Here is a 7866-nt window from a genome sequence, read left to right as displayed (position 1 = left end):
CCAATCACAGCAGATGATGGATATATGCACTGACTGGGTTAAGCCAATTAGGGCTCACTCGAGAGCTGAGGGCAGGATCAACCCCACTGGAAACAGAGCTGAAGATAGGGGTCGGGGGTAGGGTTATCCCCAGGAAAATGTGAGTGGGTGCTCTTGGTGAGAAAGGGGGAAGTGATCTGGAGAAACACCCCAAAGCATCCATTACAAGGTGGTCCAGAGAGGTTAAGAGGCACCTCCAAAGTCACACAGACTCTGACTCATGGGACCAAGAGACAAAGTGAGGGGTTTTGTCTCACATCTTGTACCATAAACATCAGGCTTCTCGACACCCGAAGAATTTCCCCACTGCCCTGCAGAGTTATATACCAGCTCTGTTTCTCGGAAAACTCGAGACGATCATTCTGAGCCAGGAACTTCCCGTCCATGCCCGTTCAAAACACAAGCCCAAACTCCAGATGATAAAGGAAGCGAGGCCGCCCCTGGCATTGTCCTGCGTTCGTAGGAATTCCCTTCGACGTGGTCACAGGAAGTAGCCGGAGGGAAGCAAGTTGACAACGCGTAAGGTCGGCAAGGCAATTCCTCACGTGGCAAATCAAATCACTGTGGCTGTCACCTCCCCATCACACTGCTTTGTCTAGAATTCCCGTTTACTTTAATAAGTATTGCCTACTGCTACCGTGCTTGGAACTGGCCAACTATACGTCTAGCTATCTCTGAGGTCAGTCGCACTGGTAACTCTATTTAGAGTAACTCCTCTAACAGGAGGACACTGCGCCCCAGAGACCTATAGTAACTCCTCCAAAGTCACTCAGCTAGTAAGTGTGGAAGGCAGGATTTGAGTCCCAGTGTGTCACTCATTGCTATGCCCTTCCCCAGGCGCCCAATACAAGGACGCATCTTGGTTTCCTCTGGAAGCACGTGGAAGACGGCAGACCCCACGATTCTCTCCTGCCTGGATTCCACGTCAGCGCTCCCTTCCGTGCTGTCCATCACTCAGACCCAGGAAGAAAAGCCTTGATTGAAAGGCTTGTCCGACAATACAGCTTGAACGGGGCCACCTGCTCAGGATGCAGAAAGTCCCAGCAGGAAACATCTGTCCCAGAAAAGCTGGTGCTTCTGTTGATGGAAACCGACAAACGGAAAAGCAGGCCTTGAGTCCAGGGAAACGCGGAGCTGGGGAGTTTCTGGTTTATCAGCCACATCCTGCGGAGCTGGAAGCAGGAGCAATGCGGTAGCGAGAAGTGTATCCCAGGCTGGCTGGGACCCTCTTGGTCATAATAACCATCAGTCACTGATAAATATTGTCCCGTGAAGAAGCCTGGAGGAGCCCCTGGGGTGTTTTGCCAAATGGGTAACTGAATTCCACTGGGAGGGAGCAAGGGGTGCATTTTCACCTGTGCGTGCGCATGCGTGTGTGCATGTGTTCGTATGTTTGTATGTGTACACCGAATCATATCACTCCTCAGGAAAGACTGCTTGTTTCATGTAAGAATTTCTCACAAGATTCCCTGAAACCCTGACTGTCCCCCAGGGGACTTCAAATAGGATTTGGGTTACAAAATCAATTTGGCTTGATTTACCTACAGGCTTTCAGCGATACACACATCGGGGGAACTTCGGCCTTCTTTTCTTCTTCTTCCCTCTCTTCCTCTCTTTCTGTCCCACCTCCTTCGTCCCCTCCTTTCTTCCATCCTTTCATGTAGGAAACTTTAGTTAAGCATCTATTTTGGGCCGGATACTGTGCTGGGTGTTCGGAAGTCAGAGATGAGTAGGATGCAGTCTGGGGTGGGGATGGGTGGGCGTCTGTAGCCGTGGCTTTCAGACAGGACTGAGCCCCCCTCTCCGACAGGCGACACTGGGAAATGTCTGGAGGCATTTTGGAGGGAGGGGGCACTGCTGGCGTCTGGTGGGTGGAGGCCAGGGAAGCTGCTCAGCATCCTCCCATGCACAGGACAATCCCACAGTGAGGAATTATCTGGCCTGAAATGTCGATGGTGCTGAGGTTGAGAAATGTGAGCTATAATGTGATAAGAAGACTTGACACCCCCGCCTTCAGTCTTGGCTCTGCCTGCGGCTGTCAGAAGACCTCGAGCAAGTCCCTCAAACTCTTTGAGTCTCAGTTTTCCATCTGTCACAGGGGACAAAAATAGTTCCTCCTATGAGGAGTGAGGGGAGTTTGGGCATAAATCATGCTGGTTAGTACCTGGCACAAAGGGGATGCCCCAGAAACAGTAGCCACTTGGCTTCTCTAAGCCCAGGCTTCTCTGGTCTACAAGCTAGCAGAGAGTCCCGGTGAAGGTAAATTCCAAAGGTATCATTTATTCCGAGAGGAAGCCCAAAGGGTTCCCTTCGTGGCATCACGGCAACCTGTAGCGATCCACCAGTGTGTCCATTTAATGGTTTAGTGCCCCCGCCCCCCAGTGGACCATAAACTCTATCAGCGCAGGGTGTGTCATCTGTTGCTCCTTTCTCTATTCCCAGCACCCAGCAGTGTTGGGCCAGATGGCATCTGTTCCATGACTGGAGCCAGACTGCCTGAGTTGAAATCCTGGCTTCTCCACTCGCTAGCTGTGTGACCTCGGGCAAGTTATTTAACCTTTCTGTGCCTTGTTTTCCTCCTCTCTAAAGGGTGCGGTGAGGATTAATTAGCTTGCTATATACGTCTAGGGTCTGGCGTCTGATTAGTGCTTATAAAGGTTAACTATTATTATTGCCATCATGACTTTGTTATTATTTTTAATGTGATTAGTGGCTGCTGCTCTGTCACGGGATGCCAGCACATGGGGGTGGACCTGCCTCTGCCCTTGGGGAGCACTTGTTTCTGTGAATCATTTGGAGAAAGATCCGAGTTTGCAGAGAAGCCGGCAGCTCATCTAAGCAGAAAAGTAGAAGCCGAAGTGATTTCTTGTGGGAGATTTTCGGGGCCCCCTGGGTCACCACGCAGCCATTCCCTCTCACCTGGAAGAAATGAGAATTGATTTGCAGCTTGTCCCGTCTGAAAAGGTCTGCTGGTCGCTGGACTGGTGCATGTTGTCAACGATGCTTTTGGTCTTTGGTTCAGGGAGGAAGTGATTCACAGTTATTCCCTTTTCCAGGGAGCGAGGCAGACCCGGTGGAGACACAGAATGGGGTCCCAGAGGCCTGCCGGAATAGACTCCTCCCCTGAGCACAGGAAGAGAGGACAATCACGGGCTGACAAGAACTGATCAACGAGGAGACAGACCAGTGAGAACCAAGTCGGGGGGCGGGGCAGCCGGGAATACAGTGCAAAGGATCAGAGAGGATCCCAGAGGTTTAGAGCCAAGAAGACAGATAGCAACAACAACAATGGCAACAATAATAATAACTACCACTAATTGAGTGCCTACTGTGTGCCAGGCACTTTATATACCTGAGCTCATTTAATGCTCATGATGGCCCTATGAGGCAGCGTAACCCATGTGAGTCAGCGCACACCTGTGGGTGATAAAAAGAGCCACATATTCTGTATTCATTCATATGTTCATTCATTCATTCATGTATTCATTGAACAAATATTGACTGAGCACCCAGCTTATGGCAGGCACTGTTCTAGGCACTGGGGATACAGCAGAAAAGCAGACAGACCATCAAACCGTACTCCCCACCCTCATGGAGCTGACATTCTCGTGGGCTGAGGGTTAACTCACAATAACAAATACACAAGTGTATCTAGTATGTCAGACAGTGAGGAGTGCAAGACACATAAAGCGTGGGATGGGGGTGGTGAGCATGGGTTAGGGGGAGGTGACAATTTTAGGAAATGTGGTCAGGAAAAGCCTCTCTGAAAAGGTGGCATTTGCCGAAAAACGGTGAAAAGTGAGCCATATGCCTATTTTGGAGAAGAATATAACAGGTAGAGAGAACAGCATATGCAAAGGCCCTGAGGCAAGAGCAGGTCTGGTGTTTTTGGGGACCAGAAAGGAAGCCAGTGTCCAGGAGCAGAGTGAATGAGGACAGAGTCATGGAGGCGGGGGCAGGAAAGGCACAGGTGTTGGGTCTCGTGGGCCTCCTGGCCGTCCTAAGGAGCCTGGCTTGTATTCTGAATGAAATGGCGATCCATTGCAGAATCCCGAGCAGGGAAGTCATTCAGTCCTGACTTAGGTTTTAACAACTCCTCTGGCTGCAGTGTTGAGAACAGTCGGTGGGGGGCAGGGGAGGAAGCCGTGGGACCAGTCAGGAGGCTCCTGCAAGGATCTAGGTGAGAGATGATGGCAGCCCAGAACGAGTGGTAACAGTGGGGCTTGTGAGCAGTGATGAGACTCTACATTCAGCTTGATTGGCTGGAGTCCCATCCTACTTACGTGGGACAGCAAGCCCCCGCCCCACCCTTGTGTCCTCCGCTCTCGCCTATGCCCTCAAGCTGAGTGTGGATTCACTCACCACATGGCAGCAGCTGGTTCTGGCTCCACAGGGCCACAGCCACTGAAGCCCCTTGGAGTGGTGACACAGTCACCGCTGTGCTCGTGATGAGGACACCAAAGTCTATGCCAGGGAGTCACCTTCCGGTGCTCCCAAAGCTTCTGGTTTTGGGGATGCCAGGATGGTGCCGTGGCACCAGGAGGCGATTGTGAGGAGACAGGCCACTGGGCCTCACAGCTGTTCTGTTTGCGCCGCACATAGCACAGGCCGTCCTGAGTGTCGTCGTCAGCTTCGGGCCAGCACTTGCCGTAGGAGCCCGTTCCAGACCTCAGGTTCGGTGGGGTCCAGACCCTTGGCCATCCCGTCTCTCTTCCTCCCCAGGTAACCTCATCCCGCTTCCCTGGCTGCAAACAAAACCGATTCCAGAGGACAGCCCTGAGAGAGAGAAAGAGAGAGAGACAGAGAGAGGGGTATGTGTGTGGGGAGATGAAGGAAGCAAGAATGTGCCCGCTCCTTATTGACGTGTTATCCCAGTTTGCCGGGTGAATCAATGGATGCTCAGAACGGTTAAGTGATTTTCCCAAGACCATCTCTTTTGCATTAAAATCCCAAAGTACTCCCTTTTCCTCTGCAACATGAAGACCCCAGCCCCACAGTGCCCATTTTTACCAGATCCAAAATAAACGAAATGATTCATAAGGGGGCAGAATATTAAAAATTTGTATTTAAAACCTTTGACATGCTGTGGCTGTATCTGTTGTAGCCATTCATTCAGTTACTCAGCAAACATTTATTGAGCACCTAATATATATCAGGCCAAGAAGCTCACTGTCTATTGTGGGAGACGGATAAGTAAAGGGATCACTTCTATTTCATGTCGGGTATTCGGAGAGAATTCTGGGCTATTCTTTAAGAGGAAGGAAAAGAGCCAGAACTGAGACTTAATCCTCGTCTCGCTGATGTGAGTGGAGGAAGCAACAGCAGAAAGTCACAGTTGCCGTGTCAGGCAAATGAAGGTTCAAATCCCACATTCATCAGTGACCAGCTGGGTGACCCATTTTCCCTCAAGTCCCTTTAGCACTGGACAGATGGGGCCAGTGTTGGGCGGAGGGTCAATACTCCATAGACGACAGCCGCTACTGCCGAGCGGGCAATGGAGCGTGAGCACGGAAACAAACTACAGAGCTCTGCCCGAGCCCCCTTCGCCTGCAGCATCGGTCTTGGGGGAGAAAGTTCATAAGTATCTGTGGAGTGGTCCTCAGTCCCCAAAGAGTTGACAGCTCCTCAACTGCCTGCTCCTGTAATCTCTGCCAGAGAAAGTTTCTCCAAATGCAGATGTGTGAAACCTTCCATGATCGCTAAAGACTTTCCATTTCCCCCTTCCAACGTCAGTGTCTACGGACGGTGAAGTCTAATACTGTAGATTCTTTTCCAGGTGATGAAAGGGATCATGTTTTCCAAAATAAAGAATGGAGATCCATGGTGGTGGGGGGGAGGGGCAGAGGGCCATGTCTTCTTGGTAAGACAGAATATCTGAAATCCTAGAAAACTGAGGGAAGGGCATTTTGTCACCAGCCTCATCTCCACTCACCAGACTGGAGCTGCCTGCAAGTTTGGGGATCCTGACCCATTGTCTCAACAGACGGTAAACTCCCCGAGGTTGGGAACCACACCTTCGAAAACTTCTTTTCCCCATGGGACCTTGAAAATAGTCAGAAGCTTTATGCAGAGACAGACAGATTCCTGTTGATGTTAACAGCTAATGTTCTACTGAGTGTTTGCCACATTCTGGGAACGAGGATGCGCTTGATAATCATCCTCTTAGTAAATCCTCGAAACAAAGAACCAAAGCCCAGATGGTAAGTGATATTATTATTTTTTAATTATTACTACCTTTTTTTTTCTTTTGGCTGAGGAAGATTTGCCCTGAGCTAACATCTGTTGCCAATTTTCCTCTATTTGTATGTGAGTTGCCACCACAGCATGGCTGACAAGTTGTATAGGTCCGTGCCCGGGAACAGAACCCTGGCTGCTGAAGCAGAGTGTGCCAAACTTAACCACTAGGTGATGGGGCCAGCCACTATTACCGTATTATAGAAGATAAAATCGAGCCAATGAGACAGCGGGATTTGAACCCAGGTATGTGGGACTCCATTCTGCTGTTCTGACATTATGCTGACCTTGGAGTCAGTTAGGTTTGGGTTAGAGCTCCAGCCTTCTCTTACCAGCTGTATGACCTTGAGCAGGTCACCTAAACCTCCTGAGCCTTAGTCCCTCATCTGTAGAATATGGATAACAAAACTTCTCGTAGAATTGTTGTGAGATGGAAAAAGGAAATATGGAAAGTGCCTGGCATTGTGTCTGTCAAGAGTGGCCACTCTAAATTTCAAGATCTTTCCCAATGCCTAATACAAATTTATTGAAAGAAGGAAGATTTTCCCTCCTTCTCAGCACACAGAGGGTTAACACAGAACCTCAGGCTGTCAGCATTTCTCTGATCTTGGCACTAATTATGTACAGAAATCATTTTGCTTCTACTACGTATAATGAAAACAATTGTACAGAAATGGAATTTATCATGCTATGTGTTATGAGATCTTTTTTTTAAGACTACCTCAATTTCCCCCACTTTTCTTCATTTCCCCCTCTCCTTGCCAGATAATCAAATACAAAAGTTACATTAACCTCCCAACCACTTCAATTAAAATGCTCCTCCAAAATTTGAAAACAATTAAAAAACCCATTATCTCAGATTTAACGTTCTCTGATTCCGTGTCTATTTTCTGCCACGGCGTGAACGGCAGGTAACATTATCACGGTAGGTGCCTTCCAGAAAGCAATGTCTCATTCTCTGCCAGTGGGTCCCGAGGCTGCTCTCCCAGCACAGGCCTTATTAAAAACTCGCAGGCCCCGGTGTACTTTTGTCATGTCCAAATGCATCGAAATAATTGATTGTTTTAAGGAGCTCTCCATCTGTCTCATTTTCTTCCATCTTTGTCTACTCAGTAGTGGGTTCCAGAGAGAGGAGAAGACAGACTCTACTCTCGGGAGGTCATGACCTCAAAGATGGCAGGGTCTCTGGCTTGGATCTGCTGCCCGGGGGCTCTGCGTTCTCTGATGCAATTAGAAATGGTTTTCCCGACCATGGCAGGAAGTCTGTTAGGTGCTATAGTGGCTGCAAAGAACACAAGACCCCTCGACTTAGCTCAACAGAAAAAAGGCTTCTCAGTCACTCCTTGTGACTGCACTTGGGGTCAACAAACGTGTATCGAGTAGCTGTTGTATACCAAGACACCATGCCAAACGGTGGAGATATAGTCTCCAAGATCCAGTAGAACCAATCAAAAAACTCCTTGGATCAGACACATTCATCACTACTGGTGGGAATATAAATTTTTGCAACCTTCCTGCAGTGTCATTTAACAATATGTTATCAAAAGATTTAAAAGACATGCATGCCCCTTCACCCAGCAATCAGCCTTCTAA

Source organism: Equus quagga, chromosome 15 (genome assembly GCF_021613505.1).
Source record: "Equus quagga isolate Etosha38 chromosome 15, UCLA_HA_Equagga_1.0, whole genome shotgun sequence".
Lineage (NCBI taxonomy): Eukaryota > Metazoa > Chordata > Mammalia > Perissodactyla > Equidae > Equus > Equus quagga.
Note: the sequence above shows the minus strand (reverse complement) of the source record.